This window comes from Triturus cristatus, chromosome 7 (assembly GCF_964204655.1).
Source record: "Triturus cristatus chromosome 7, aTriCri1.1, whole genome shotgun sequence".
Classification (NCBI taxonomy): domain Eukaryota; kingdom Metazoa; phylum Chordata; class Amphibia; order Caudata; family Salamandridae; genus Triturus; species Triturus cristatus.
In genome coordinates this window covers 644358154-644374903 of record NC_140590.1, presented here as the reverse complement: position 1 = coordinate 644374903, position 16750 = coordinate 644358154, and the positions used below count along the sequence as shown (strand labels likewise).

At 44.4% G+C, this 16750-nt stretch overlaps 1 protein-coding gene across 1 annotated transcript in view; it reads left to right on the top strand.

Moving 5' to 3' along the window:
- The first annotated feature begins 11603 nt into the window (after positions 1–11603).
- CACNG5 (calcium voltage-gated channel auxiliary subunit gamma 5) overlaps positions 11604–16750 on the top strand; it is a 417838-nt gene continuing 412691 nt past the window's right edge. The window contains exon 1 of the mRNA XM_085614419.1: positions 11604–11851. The gene's annotated coding sequence lies outside the window, so the exon portion shown is untranslated. The remainder of the gene's footprint in view (positions 11852–16750) is intronic.

The following is a 16750-nucleotide window of genomic DNA, read 5'->3' as shown; positions in this document are numbered from 1 at the left end:
AGAAATATTCTACCACAAGCCTTTAGCGTACATGACAATTTAACATAACATAATGTAAAGAGTTCATTCCAATACAATTTGGCAACTCCAAATCCTCACCACCCTGGTGAGCGACAACTCACCCGAAAATCAACTTAAAATCTCTGATATATGAAGTACCAGTACCTCCCAGTCACAGTACCACAGAGGCATAACGTAGTGTCCAGTGCTCCCTACATCCAAACTTCACTTCCTTACGAGGAGCAGAAATGCTGGAAATTGCTCACAAATGCCTTCACATCACAGTTTCACTCGTGGCCACCTCACCGCGCTGCTCAGCTAAGCACATCACGGTGCCATGTCACTCATACAGTTCCAGCTTGGATATGCCCCGTCCTGCTGCTTGACTATGCTTCAAATGCCGAAAAAATATGCGTACATGCTTTGTTTCTCTCAAGGATGTGCAATGCTGTGGTAACCCTTGACCCGCCACGTCATAATGAAGAGACGGCTGGACATGCTCCTAGATAGTCAGCATTCCAGCCTTCCAATGACACGCTTCCAAGCTCCTGTAGGTGACAACACTCAGTACCTGCTAGAGGATGGAAGGGCAGGTAATGCGCTTGAAATCCAGGAATAGAATGTATGCCAGCCTCGCGACCCATTCAAATGGTGCATCAGACCGACACATTGCAATGGTAAGGGCACACACTTCAACAAGGTATAGGAACACAGGCGTATGTTAAAACTTTACCATGTGGGCATGTCATGTGGGCCATATAACTAAAATAATGCTGCGACTCAAAAGACACTATGAAATTCGGGGTGCAACACACGTCTCAATTCACCCGTTTACCACACTCCATGAGGTATTTAATCCACTGTGACATCCTAATAGGGGCTCAATTCAGTCATTAAAAGTTAATTTCAGTGGCTTTCACATGTGTCCCAATTCCAGCGCTAAGTACAGGTACAGGCTCCATGCAAGTCAATTGCTCATTGCCTCACTGGTTCACTCTTCACCAGTGTTTACGTCAAATTAGGCAGCCCTCCAAGTCTGTTGCTCACTTTACGCTGGCCTGTTCAAATGCCCTGGACTGCAGGCTGTCAGGTGTAAATAGACACTGGTGGGGCTGTCAGGTGCAATTGCTCCTTACAGGCTTCAAACTCTTTTTCTTTGAAGTTCTTTAGTTTTTTCATAGTTTCTTAAATTTCGTCTTAATTTCTTGTGCCTCATGCGTAGTTTCTTTTGTGCTCCTCGCCAGTGTTACAATCAGAGATGCAGCCTTGTAAGTTACAAAATATTAGGGGGCTCATTTATGAGCCCCTGCGTCACTTTTGCGCCACCGGTGCATCACTTTTTGTGACGCACCAGTGGCGTAAAACATGCGCCATGATGCGCCATATTTACAAAGTGACGCATCTACCTAGATGCGTCACTTTGTAAACCCCTGCGCTACATTATACCTGCGTCAGGTATAATGTATGCAGGGTGGGCGTTCCCACGTAAGTAAGCATCGTAGAAGTGACGCAGTGAAATCTACGAGATTTCACTGCGCCACTTCTAGGGTGCAAATGCATCAATATCTTGCGCCTGCCTCACAGCAGGCGTATGACTGACGCAGGCCCTTTCACATGGGGCTTGCCCCATGTGAAAGGACACATTGCTGGAGTTGCGTCACTTTTGTGACACACTCCAGCAATGCGCCACTTTTGCGCCTATAGATACGTCAGAAATACTGACGTATCTGTGACTCCTTGCGACATAATGCGTCATACTGTAAATATGACGCATCATTGGAGTCGCAGGGAGGGCGCAGTGAAAAGTGACACATCACTGTTTTCACGCAGTGATGCGTCACTTTTCATAAATGAGGCCCTAGGTTTATTAGGTTCAGATCAAGTTACAGGTAAATCAGGTGAAGCCCCACCAGGAGCAGCATCCTGCTGCTCAGCCCTTCTCACTCCAACTGGCCACTCCTCCAAGCACAAACATTCCATCCATCCAATGACCTCACTCACTGACTAAGCAGCAGGGACTTGGAACTCTGGAGAGGATACATAGTAATCAAGACATGTCACAACACATTTCCATCTCTTAAAGAAACAATAGAAAATTAAAATAAAACACTTAGAGTGTCATAGCTATTTCTTATAGATTAGCATCAAATCACAAGGAGAAGAGATGACATAATATGATAAAATAGTCCTATGAACATTAGAATACATAGAGAATCACATCATAAATCTTCAGAAGAACTTAGGAAACTAAGTACACCCCTAAGTCCTCCACCTCACAATATCAAGTTGCAACACACATGCTGCTGTAACCCACCCATAACCACTTAGGAGGGACAACAGAAAAAATATTAATCGGTGTCTCTAAACACTTACAACAGGAACAGGGACTTTACACCCTCTTCTGCATCCACTCTCACAGCAGTACCAGAGACTTCTATCCCCCTACAGCACTTACACAACACATAACAGGACCATGGACCACACACCCTCCACTGCACTTACACAACTCACCGCAGGACAAGGGACTTCATACCTCTACTGCATCAACTCAGCTAGTGGCTGGACCAGGGACCTCAAACCCCCTGCTGCATCTATTTAACTAATGGCAGGACCAAGGACAACATACTCCTTACTGCACTTACACAACATATGGCAGGACCAGGGACTTAATACCCTCTACTGCACTTACACAACTTATGGCAGGACCAGGGGCCTTATACTCCAGACTGCATCTACTTAACTAATGACAGGACCAGGACGAGGGACCACATACCTTCTTCTGCACTTACACAACTAATGGCAGGACCAGTGACTACATACCCTCTACTCCACTCACACAACCCCCCTACTCAGGATCAGGGGTAAGTACTCATAATACAACTTCACCTAAGTTCCAGGGACCTCTTAAACTGGAAGGACCAGGGATATCTAGTCTCTTCTCCTGCATAACTTTACAGGAGCAAATATACACAATCCAAACATACAACACATAGGGAACAAAAACCACTCCCTCCTAATTGCTCCACACATACAGAAATATTCTACCACAAGCCTTTAGCGTACATGACAATTTAACATAACATAATGTAAAGAGTTCATTCCAATACAATTTGGCAACTCCAAATCCTCACCACCCTGGTGAGCGACAACTCACCCGAAAATCAACTTAAAATCTCTGATATATGAAGTACCAGTACCTCCCAGTCACAGTACCACAGAGGCATAACGTAGTGTCCAGTGCTCCCTACATCCAAACTTCACTTCCTTACGAGGAGCAGAAATGCTGGAAATTGCTCACAAATGCCTTCACATCACAGTTTCACTCGTGGCCACCTCACCTCGCTGCTCAGCTAAGCACATCACGGTGCCATGTCACTCATACAGTTCCAGCTTGGATATGCCCCGTCCTGCTGCTTGACTATGCTTCAAATGCCGAAAAAATATGCGTACATGCTTTGTTTCTCTCAAGGATGTGCAATGCTGTGGTAACCCTTGACCCGCCACGTCATAATGAAGAGACGGCTGGACATGCTCCTAGATAGTCAGCATTCCAGCCTTCCAATGACACGCTTCCAAGCTCCTGTAGGTGACAACACTCAGTACCTGCTAGAGGATAGAAGGGCAGGTAATGCGCTTGAAATCCAGGAATAGAATGTATGCCAGCCTCGCAACCCATTCAAATGGTGCATCAGACCGACACATTGCAATGGTAAGGGCACACACTTCAACAAGGTATAGGAACACAGGCGTATGTTAAAACTTTACCATGTGGGCATGTCATGTGGGCCATATAACTAAAATAATGCTGCGACTCAAAAGACACTATGAAATTCGGGGTGCAACACACGTCTCAATTCACCCGTTTACCACACTCCATGAGGTATTTAATCCACTGTGACATCCTAATAGGGGCTCAATTCAGTCATTAAAAGTTAATTTCAGTGGCTTTCACATGTGTCCCAATTCCAGCGCTAAGTACAGGTACAGGCTCCATGCAAGTCAATTGCTCATTGCCTCACTGGTTCACTCTTCACCAGTGTTTACGTCAAATTAGGCAGCCCTCCAAGTCTGTTGCTCACTTTACGCTGGCCTGTTCAAATGCCCTGGACTGCAGGCTGTCAGGTGTAAATAGACACTGGTGGGGCTGTCAGGTGCAATTGCTCCTTACAGGCTTCAAACTCTTTTTCTTTGAAGTTCTTTAGTTTTTTCATAGTTTCTTAAATTTCGTCTTAATTTCTTGTGCCTCATGCGTAGTTTCTTTTGTGCTCCTCGCCAGTGTTACAATCAGAGATGCAGCCTTGTACGTTACAAAATATTAGGGGGCTCATTTATGAGCCCCTGCGTCACTTTTGCGCCACCGGTGCATCACTTTTTGTGACGCACCAGTGGCGTAAAACATGCGCCATGATGCGCCATATTTACAAAGTGACGCATCTACCTAGATGCGTCACTTTGTAAACCCCTGCGCTACATTATACCTGCGTCAGGTATAATGTATGCAGGGTGGGCGTTCCCACGTAAGTAAGCATCGTAGAAGTGACGCAGTGAAATCTACGAGATTTCACTGCGCCACTTCTAGGGTGCAAATGCATCAATATCTTGCGCCTGCCTCACAGCAGGCGTATGACTGACGCAGGCCCTTTCACATGGGGCTTGCCCCATGTGAAAGGACACATTGCTGGAGTTGCGTCACTTTTGTGACACACTCCAGCAATGCGCCACTTTTGCGCCTATAGATACGTCAGAAATACTGACGTATCTGTGACTCCTTGCGACATAATGCGTCATACTGTAAATATGACGCATCATTGGAGTCGCAGGGAGGGCGCAGTGAAAAGTGACACATCACTGTTTTCACGCAGTGATGCGTCACTTTTCATAAATGAGGCCCTAGGTTTATTAGGTTCAGATCAAGTTACAGGTAAATCAGGTAAAGGCCCACCAGGAGCAGCATCCTGCTGCTCAGCCCTTCTCACTCCAACTGGCCCCTCATCCAAGCACAAACACTCTTTTAACATTCCATCAATCCAATGACCTCACTCACTGGCTGAGCAGCAGGGACTTGGAACTCCATCCCACACTGGACACAGTTAGAGATTTACTATTGTCAAGGAAACAAGTTCATTTGTATCAATGGGGGATGTAGGAATTAGTGATGATTCACCATGGGGAAAATATTTGTCCTGTAGAGAGTGGAATTTCAATTTTGCATTACATATATGCGTAACAGATGCACACAAAGAATATTTGCACATGGGTACAAAGTAACACGTGACCAACATGGCATTCACAAAGGAATTTCAGAAATCTACCTGGAACCCTGTGACAATCAGATTCCCAGGGAAGCTGTGGGTGCAGTAAAGAATTCCATGGTTGTCAATAATTTACTCCAAGCAAAGCAGAAAGTCCACAAGAGTAAATTCTTGATTACCTTTTGCGAAAAGGTTCCGATACGCGTATTATTTCATTGAAAGGGCAAAATAAAACATTGATTGAACCATCATTCATCACACCTGTCCTTCACTTGAACAGCTTGAATGCAATGGCTCAGAATAAAGGAGAACATCTTGCAAATTATACACAGCCAGGCGAGGGCACCGGTCTGACACCTGTGACTTTCCCAAATCAATACACAGAGGCCACCTGAATACTACTTCATAAGAGCAGTCTGCAGGTGATGACAATTGCTGGATGAAAATGTTTTTTCCAAGAACGCACCTGCATAAAATGTGTTGAGAGACAGCGCAAACAGAAAGAGACATTCAGATACCACCAAAAGGAACACAATAGCCACAGTTATAACAATTAATGGAGGGAGGTACTAACACCTCTTGCAACAACACACCCCAGCACTATCCAACACCAATTGACACACCTCGGGATGAAAGAAGCTTGGACTCCAGCAGCAGCTGGAACCCCGCTCTTGACCCCCAGCACGATCCCTACCGTACTTAATTTGTGCCGTTGGTGCCCACCAATACTCATGTTTGGGGACCATCTTTCCACATCACACATTGACCAGGAGGAAGAGGAATTATTTGACCAGACATGAGCAGTCCACTGTGGACAGAGTACTTTTATGAACTTAGGGCCTGATGTATCAAAGGGTTTTACCCATTCTGTGTCTAGAGGGAAATGCGTTGATACACATTGGCCTTGTTTCGGGCTGTCCGAGCATTCAAATACCCTTTGGGTAACATCGTACTGATAAATACCCAGTTCACCCTTTGTGATTATTGTAAAAACTCAGGGTAGCATTACTCATTTGTAGTTGAAAGAGAATAACGTCTTCAACTATGCAGGAGGTGTTGGACCACCAGTTAAATTTTTCCCCGCAGTAAAACCCACACACAGACCGTTCTTCTTTGATGCATGGATTCTAGCAGATACATCATGCTTCTGCAGGGATCTAAATGCATTGCTGGCCGTTTCCCCATGAAGACATTTTGGTTTTAATGATTTAACTATAAATTTAAATTGTTTTTATACCAATTCCGGTCTTTAAAGGGAAAGGACCATTTGAATTCCACTTGTTTTAATTCTGAAACAATCACAATGAATAATCCTATTGTAGCCACAAAAGTAATTTCAACAACTTTTAAACACTATTATTGTTTTCTACATTTTAGGGGATATAAAATGTTCACTTCACAAATACTACCCTTTTTTTATCGTTTTCAGTTGACCTTCGCCCCCCTGTTGGATATGTGAAAAACAGCAAAGTGTTATTCCTCACATTTTCTAACAAGTGATTCACTGGCATTGGCCTTTTAGGTTATAAAAAGAAAGATTCTCCAGAGTTCCCTAACAAGGTTATAGGGTTTATATATAGTTTGTGATTTTTCAAATGAAGGATTGATGAAACTGAAACAAATAGGAAATCTAAAATGCTGCATTGGAAAAGAAAGAGAATAAAGCTTGTTGTAAAATAATCCCTTCGCTTACATGGTGAGATAATAAAAAACATTCCTTGGGAATAAAGCTTGATGGGTAGTTTCTTAACATAAAAATGCTGATCCACACTGAGGTTTCTTTGCAGGAGTATTAGACAGAATGAGTATTGGTAAATACATGGTGGGGCATATTATCAAGCCCAGCGTTAAAATTATCGCCGCTTTAGCGGCAGAAAACTGCCGCTAAAGCGGCGATAATGGGCTTGATAATATGCCGCAGAGAATTCCAATAGAAGCCCATGTTGACACCAGAACATGGGCTTCTATGGGAATTCTCAAGGGCATATTATCAAGCCCATTATCGCCGCTTTAGCTGCAGTTTTCTGACGCTAAAGCAGCGATAATTTTAACGCCGTTTCTTGATAATATGCCCCTCTATTCCTTAAAAACTGGAGTCAAATAAGAGCAGGTCCCTTCCAAAATAGAGGTGAGATGAGAGTAATGCCATACAATGAAGGCTCCCTATTTTCCGTTTTTATTGATTTTTACAGATAAATACAGACAGAAAACATTCATTTTCTTGTCTGAATTTATTTTTAAATGTGGATAAGACCAGAAATTGAGTTGCTTTTTGAGTAATTTTAAATACTGTCTACCATGACTACAAGGCCAATAGAAGTGTGGATGGATAGATAAGGGAGTTAAAAAGAAAGGAATTTTAGTATAGAGGCTTTAACAGCAGTCGATAGGCACAAGGTTGGTACTGAAATGTGCATATTTTCATATAAGTGCACTGATTTATATTCTGCGGGTGTCCATAGCACTGAAACCTGGCAGACATGCAAGCATAAGTGCATATTTATTGGTTATATAAATGTGGAAATATACTAATTTCAGCTTAATTTTTCCACAAAACCCAAAATAAATATGGATAAATACAGATCAAAGTAGCAAAAAATAAATATGGCTAAATACAGACGGTAATGTCAAAAAAATAAATACCATAAAACCAGGATCCCTACATATAATATGTAGGCCCGGGCGGTAAACTCTCCTCTCACCGAGTTTGTGGAATTCGGGCACTCTGCTGTTGTTGAAGGAGCGTGGAGTTCCTGAATTCCGCCTTCACGGGGTAGAGTTTTTTTTCTGTTTGCACACTCAAGATTTGAGCCAATGCCATGATAATCTCTGCCCGCTGGCAAGCTCGCACAATACTTCGTGCTCTCTTGCACGGTTTCTGACCGCGATGGTGTCAATGTATTGCCAATCGCAAATGCACCACCCTAGCAGCTTTTGTGATCTAGAAGCAGCTGAGAGGCTTTTCGGGTGGGTTTTCTTCTCCAACGGGCTGTTGGAGTTGTTTTTTTTATGTTAGGAGCCTTTTTAGGTCTCAGCTCGAGGGCTGCGCTTGCGCAGTCTCGCTCCGAGATTTAATGACTTGGAGAAGAGGGGCTTGAACCCGCCCCTCTTCTCTCCTCTTCTCCAGAGGCTTGTCTCGCAAAACAAGCCCCGTCCTTTTCGGATTCGGGGGCGTGTTTTTTCGTTACTTTTCGCTGGGCGTGTTTTTCTCTCCTCCAGCCAATGGCAAGAGGAGAGAAAAAGAAAAACACGCCCCCGAATCCCAAAACACGCCCCCGAATCCGAAAATGCCGCTGCCTTTCTCCGAGGCATTTCTGCTTCACCTCGGAGAAAGGCAGTGGTGTGCTTGTCTTCACATTCGGATCCCTGTTTTTGCAAGACGTAAGACGTGTAGCTTGTTCCTAATTAGAGAGCAATTTTAAAGTTTTAAAGACTTTGCGTTTTGTTTTGTAATTAAGTTGCGCTTCTGGAGTGTGTCTGGCAACGGGCATCCCGCCCCTCTAAGCCCCCTGGGCGTGTTCCCTCATTATTAATTGAGGCGCTCTCAATCAGGGTGATGTGTGTAAAATCCCACAGAGAGACAGCCGGCGAGTGCAGCCGCCGGGAGAGAAGTTCCATGGGGAGTGGTGCATTGGATAGAATCGCACGGAGCTGTGACCCATTGTCTCCGCCTCTGCCTGGGTCCTGAGGACAGCGTTTCTTCAGAGGGACGAATGAACCGAGGTCGAGCGCCCTAACTGTTAGGCCAACTCCTCTCAGAGGCGCAACTAGAGCCAAATTTCGGGGGGAAGCTAAGCAAAAATTTCGGGGGGGGGCTGAATCTTTAAACAGTAGGCAGAGTGGCGCTGATTTCGGGGGTGGGGGGCTGAATCTAGGCAGAGTGGAGCTGCAGGGGCTCTTAGAAGGGGTGAAACAACTGTGAGGCCTCATTAACATGCAAATGGTCTTTTTAAAGACCTGTGAAGTGCTCGGGCGCGGCTTTGTGTCTGCCCGGGAAGCGGTCTCATCCCGGGCTGCCACACACAACGGGGGGGGTGCTGAAGCCCTGTGAGTTCAATGGGTGTTGCGCGCCTGACTCCTCTCCCGTAAGAATGTGACTTGTGGAGACCGCGCCACCGTTCATTCATTTTTACACCACATCGTTGCAGTATCCCTGATGTTAATACAAAATAATTATACCATTTTAAAGGACAGTGCCAGCTGCTTCCAGGCAGTGCAACTCTGAAGTACTTTTAGCTCTAGCACCTTGTTCGGAGGAAAGTCAGCCTTCCCAGTGCCTGCTGTTTGAGGCACAGAGTGCTGAATTGGCGGTTATTTTTCTCAAGTGTCATTGCAACAGCTTGTGTCCGATGTTGCTTGTCTGTTACCATGATGCAGCGGCAAGAGCTACTCTGCAGTTATGGAGATGCAGCGTGCTTTTTTGATATAGGAAAAACATGAACGCATTTGCAGTGTTACGCTGTTCATGCTGTATACACAAAAAGCGACTTTCTTGAAAGAAACCTGCACCCATTCTGTGAAACATTTCACTCAATACTATTTAAACACCTTGAACGTTTCTACAGGGTTGTGGTTTTGGCAAATGTAAACAATGAAGAGCGCTCAGTCCTCTCAAGTTGTACTTTAGTGGATTTTTCTGTAGGTGCTGAACATTTTCACACAAAAAAATTAAATGTTGTTTAGTAACTGTATTCTCGTCTTTCCCTGGTCTACATTTAGAAGTTTTCCAAATGAGGGTGCTGAAAAACCTGGCACTTGGTTACTCTTGTCAACCTGGCAATCAGTAAAAATAGTAGGTTATTTTCTATCCATGCTGTAGGAAGTTGTTTTTTCCGTTAACGGTGGCTCATTTCAATTTGTCTAGTAGTGATCATTCTCTTGAAAAAAAGAGCGACTGACCATATGCCTACCCACTGGTTAGAGCAGAATGACGTCATTGAGGAAACCAGGAGAACAAAAGAACTGTACCAACCTGCCCACTACCCCCTCTCCCCCCACCCTCAAGCACACATAACCCTGGGTATTTGGGATGGTGCTGTGATCAGTTCAATGCGTATGAGAGGTTTTCCTCCAATTCATAGGCAATTTTGTGTGTGGTCATTTTGCATAGGCTCTGGTTCGTTTTGTCATGCATGGCCAGGGTGTGTGCAGCGCATTTAGTGCACAGGCAGACCCTAGCTAAAGGATAATGTGATGTCATTTTTCCGGCATAGGGGGTGGAGGCCAGAACTAACCGTAAGTAATGCGAGTGTGATGTTGAGAGTCCTACGGCGTCTGGCAGGGCTTACGTGCTGTCACTTGAGGTGTGTGACTTCCCTACACAGAAGCTAGTACCTGCATGCCACCTTCCTCCACAAGGTATCTGCGGGGAGCGCCATCATCTCACCTGATGGATTTCAGCTCTTAACTGGACAGAGCCGAGTGTAGGGCTGCGGCTGTGCCTTTTACTTTGTGGAGGAAGGGTATCATTTTCCCTGTGCTGGGGCACAGACTGGACCACAGGCAAGGAAGTGAAGCAGATTCAGAGAACCGGTAACAGTTTGGTGCTGAGTGGCAGTCGGAGGAACCCTACAGCAGGCGAATATTGCATAGGAGCCCCCACAGTGGCAGAGGTTTCATGAATGAGGAATCTGCGTAATGGGGCAAAAAGGCTTGGTAACGATTGAAACTGTTAGGAGTGGGAGGTGCATTGTGGCTTGGGGGGAAGTGAGAAAAGCAAGCAAAATGAGTGGGGACCAGGTATGAGGTCTCCAAAGAAAGGAGGTCAGCAGTTTGATGTAAGGAGCGTGGTGGGCTAATGAGTAGCTGTGCTCGGATCAGGAGGCAGAGGGCATCAGACACACAGGAAGAAGGTGCTTACATAAAAGCTCCTGCTCTCGGTGTACTATAGCGCACCCTAGCCTCAACGCCGAGTGGGGGTGCTGCGCGGTATTCTATCCGTCATTGCATAATTATATTAGAACAGAGGATCATCATTCTTCTCTTACGAAAGTAGGTATCGGCGCTTTCACTCTGCGTTTATCCCGTGCTGGGTTTTAGTGTTTTGTCTTTCTGTCATAACATTGGTGCTTTGAGATCGTTCATGGAAGTGCCGTAAAACACAAATCTCGTCAGCGAAGAAAAAGGTACTATCCTTTTTAAAAATCCAAATCTATTGGCTCTGCCACGGAACGTTACTCTGACACTGGGAAGGTCGGTTTGGTTACAGACGGTAAGCTGTACTGTCGAGCTACTTTACATAGGTAAATATTTTGGTAGCGAGCGATGCAGCCATCTTGGATCTGAACACTTCCTGATCCTGCAGCGGCGTGGCCTTCCTGGTTCGGGAAGATCAGCTGTGCTGCTGCTGTCAGTAAACAAGCACCCGTCTGTATCGGAGCAATCATGGTTTCGTTGTGCCCGATCGTTGCTTTTTCTCTGCTTTACTGGCGCTCTACCCGTCTGGTCCCACCGCTTCCTTGGTGGGAGGCTATCGTAGTGCGAACACCAACGACACCAAGGTGCTGAAGATGGCAACCTTCGCCACTGCCGAGTTAAACAAGCTTAGCAACAACCTTTTCATGTACGGAATGATGGAAGTGCTTGAAGTACAAAAACAGGTGAGAAGGACAAGTTGAAGAAACTGGGATGTGGCATAGTAGAGGGGGCGAGCAGTAACACAAGAGAGACACAGGAGATGGAAAAGGGCATAGCAGAGAGTATATAGTTCAAGGCAGGATAACGACCGGGTAGAGAAAAGCAGACGAATGAGCAGTCATGAAAAAGAACAGATTATTCGGTCCCAAAAAACTGCGGAGTCATGAGAAGCGGGTGGAGTCAAGAGAAGCAGAGACCATAGCAGAAAATGCACCTGCAGCTTTTTTACACAAACTCTGCCCAGAAATTATCTGACAATGCAAAATGTGATAGTAAACGGTTTGCTTTTTTATATAGCGCGAACTTGACCCGGTATCGGGTATCAGAGCGCTTTCCATAGCACCAGTTAAGTAACATGAGGACACATTCATTAGGTCTCGGCTCGAAGGCTGCGCTTGCGCAGTCTCGCTCCGAGAATTAATGTTTAGGAGTGGGGCTTTAACCCGCCCCTTTTTTTTACCTCTTCTCCATTGGCTGGCCTCTAAAATACTGGTCAGCCATTGGAGAAGAGCATTTTCTCTCCAAACAAGCCCCGTCTTTTTCGGATTCGGGGTGTGTTTTTTCGATTCTTTCTCTCCTCTGGAATGTAAACATTCCAGCCAATGGCAAGAGAAGAGAAAGAAAAATACGCCCCGAATCCAAAAACGCCACTGCGTTTCTCTGAGGCATTTCTGCTTGACCTCGGAGAAAGGCGGTGGTGTCTCCGTATGTTCTTGCTACACCACTAACTGGATTGCTGGAGTGAACCCCCGTGATGTTAATGAAAGTCAGCCACTCGCAGGGACGTTCAGGGTGTGTCCATGTTCCTCCCGCCCATTTCTTAGAAAGGTTTGTCAGGAGTGATTGACGCATGCTTAGCGTTGCACAACATTTGGTTCCAGTCAGGTCAGTGCCATGGAAGTCCCATGATGTTTGAGGCGAAAGGCTGCTAATGAGTAGCTGTGCTTGGATGAGGAGGCAGAGGGCATCAGACACGCAGGAAGAAGGTGCTTAGATAAAAGCTCCTGCTCTCGGTGTACTATAGCGCATCCTAGCCTCAGCGCCGAGTGGGGGTGCTGCGCGGTATTCTATCCGTCGTTGCATAATTATATTAGAACAGAGGATCATCATTCTTCTCTTACGAAAGTAGGTATCAGCGCTTTCACTCTGCATTTATCCCGTGCTGGGTTGGAGTGTTTTGTCTTTCTGTCATAACGTTGGTGCTTTCAGATCGTTCATGGAAGTGCCGTCAAATAAATGTGTGGCTAGTTAGATGCCCTCTCCACGAAGCAGCGCCTTTCCAATGTGTACTTTAAGCCACTGCAGTAACACACTAGGAATTCGCACACCAAGCATTTGAAGGGTGTTTACCCTCTTTCTGTTTGGACGAGAAGAATACAGTAAAACCAGAAGTAAATTTGAATTTCGGAGGGTAAAGGCTGCTTTCCAAGCTTTTGTACAATAAAGAAAAATGCTGAACCCTCTTATTGCTAGTGATCTGCTGTCTTTGCAGGTAGTGAGCAGATGTGCTTAATATTTGAAGGGTGATGCTCTGTAAAAACGTAGCATAAATATTCTGGTGAGTGGTTTGGATGTTGCTGAGCATTGCTTTGTTCTTTCAAAAATTGCAATTTAGATTTTTTCAGAAGACATCATTAACCATATGACGTGCTCATCTGAGTGTCTAGATTCTGTTATAGCAATCTTTTTTCAAAATAACTAAATTTTGCGCTCTGAAGTGTGCCTCAGATTTCAGGGAATCATCTAAAATATAAATAGGTTCAGATGTTTGCTACCAAATCCAAACCATATGTCTTCGGACAAATACACATTCGGGTCTTGGGCAGTTCCAAAATGGGCTCTTTCTGCATATTTTTAGTTCAAGGGAGTGTCCATACTAATTTGAGAGTGATTAAGCTATTGACATTGTAAATGACAATGCCGTTTCTTTAAATGTTTTAAAAACAAAAACATAAACAAAAATACTGTCATGAGCAATGCCAATAGCTCTAACTTTAACAATGCCGAGACCGTTGCATTGTAAATGCTTGTTTTAATACTTTTTAAGTGCCCGAGAGACTCCAACTTCATGTTCCTGTAAAACAGGCTTCTCCCAGTACTTTGTACATCTTCTGGTCACTATTCATTGGGATTTGGAGCTGGAAGGATCACTTTCCTTGTCTGCTATATAACATTGGATTTAGGGACTTTGTATTTGAGATTTCACAAGTATTTCAAAAACGGTTGTATAAGGGTGTTGTTTCTTTGATTGGAGGCATGCACCAGGATTTATTTGTACTTTTATTCGATTTTGAAAACTTATTGGGTGGGTTGCCTGCAATTTGAGTAGGGGCCTATTTATTTTTTTGTGTGTTGTTTTTCTTCTTTTGCAAAGGAAAAATGTTGCACAGTATAGTACATTTTTTCCATGTTTTTTAATAAATTTACAATCTTCATTTCATTCAGTATGTGGCCTAATCTGCCAATGGGCCTTCCAGCCAGTAGGCTCAGTTCTAGACATGGGTGCATGAAATAACTGTTTCTGTGGTGTCTGTTGAACTGAAATATTACATAGGCCATGTATGGCATTGGAATAAATTACAAAATGTGTTTTTTGGTGGTATTTCACATTTTTTTCAGCAAAGAGTGTATAGGTGGGTTACTTTATATGATGCTTTTGGAGGATGTCTGTTGTTGTAAAACATTTTAGCCTAGTTAGGTTTCGTTTTTGGCATTGCTGAATTAATGCTGGTTTCTCCTGTGTTACCAAATACCATGCCTCCTTTCTTTGTCTGCCCAATGTGTGAGTGTGCTTGTCAAAGGCCACCATTTTTCTTTGTTCCCTATGCCTTTTGGCAAGGGGCCATTTTTTGTGTAGTCAGTGTCAATAGGCCTGTATGTGTTCTTTATTTTCTATGCCTTTTGCTTGTTGTTTGACCATGTGGTTGGTGGCCATTTTGTGTAGGCTGCCAGTGTGCTTTTTCCATAGGATTGCATGTGTTCTTTGTTGTGGACATGCCTCCTTATTGTTTGTTGTTGTAGTAACCATGTGGCTGGCAGCCATTTTGTGTAGCCAACCAGTGCAATTTTGCCATAGGTCTGCATCTGTTCTTTGTTTTCCAGGCCTCCTGCTTGTTGTTGTGACCATGTGGCTGGCGGCCATTTTGTGTAGGTAGCCTGTCTGCTTGTGCCATAGGCCTGTACATGTTCTTTGTTTTCTAGGCCTACTGCTTGTTGTTGTGACCATGTCGGTGGCAGCTATTTTGTGTAGGCAGCCAGTGTGCTATTACCATAGGCCTGGATGTCTTCTTTGTTGTAACCATGCCTCCTTGCTGGTTGGTGTTGTTGTTGTGACTATGTGGCTGGCGGCCATTTTGTGTAGCCATCCAGTGTGCTTTTGCTATAGGCCTGCATTTGATCTTTGTTTTCCAGGCCTCCTGCTTGTTGCTGTGACCATGTGGCTGGAGGATATTTTGTGTAGGATAGCCAGTGTATTTTTGCCATAGGCCTGCACTTGTTCTTTGTTTTCCAAGCCTCCTGCTTGTTGTTGTGACCAGCCAGTGTGCTTTTTCCATAGGCCTGCATGTCTTCTTTGTTGTGGTCATGGCTCCTTGCTGTTTGTTGTGACCATGTGGCTGGCGACCATTTCGTGTAGGCAGCCAGTGTGCTTTTTCCATAGGCCTGCATGTCTTCTTTGTCACCCATGCCTTCTTCCTCAGTTTTGTTATTGACCATGTGGCATTGGCTGACAACCATTTTGTGCATCCAGCCAGTGTGCCTTTGCCATAGGCTTGCATGAAAAAATGAGATATCAGTTTAATAATATGTTTGGGGATAATTTCGCTTATCGTTATCTTTTCTTTTTCTTTTTGTATTTTTGGAATGTATTTATTTACTTTTAAAATGTAATTTTTTGTTTTAATTTTTTGAACATTTTATTTAAATTCTTTTAATTTGACTTTTTAAATTGTAATTCTTGTAATTATTTTTTTATGTCTTTTTAATTAATTACATTTAATTTTTTATTGTAAATAATTTTTTCCTGATTTACCCCGGCCAATCCACCATCCATCTAGCCATCCACCATAGGCGCACAGCTGCGCACTGCATTCCGTTTTTTAGGTATATATTAATTCAATTTCCTCCTGGCTGCAATGCACTTTAGAGTAAGTGTTAGCATCATTCATTTGTGTAATGATGATGATTATTCCATTCCCGTGGACCACATTGCAACAACCTGCCGGTGGTGCAAGAGTTTCTCAAAAAAGAAGACATAGTCAGCGACATACTGACCACCTGCAGAGGAAACTGCACTCCTTTCAGCCATTCTTTTGAAGCCTTGAAGCAGTTGCGGATCATTCAGCATAATAAAAGAGCACCAGTTAAAGCCCAGATACAGGAGGTGCCAGCTCACTGGAACTTGACCTATTACATGTTGCAACGTCTTTGTGAGCAGTACAAACAGATCAATGACTATGTCTTTCAAAGAGGAGGGGATCAGGTTGCGAAAGGTATGACCATGGATGTGGACAAATGGGGCCTAGTCAAATGCCTGCCATAGATGCTACTCCCTTTTGAGGTTTTCAGACTGGCAGTTAACAAGAAGGACAGTACGATGGGCCAAGCTATTCTGTTGTTGCATCTGCTTCAGGACCAGGTAAAGAAGGTGCGTGAAAGATTCATCCCTGCGGGTGTGAATGAAAACACAGAAGTGCATTCCTTGGTTGAGAGCTTACACCTCCGCTTGGCTTGTACTACAAGGCTATAAAATGAAATCATCGCATCCCCAGTGCACCCCCCATACAGAGGGGGCCCACAACGGGCCCACAAAGCCAGTCTCCGCCTGTCTTTTTGCTGCGGGATAGCCGCTGCAAAAAGACAGA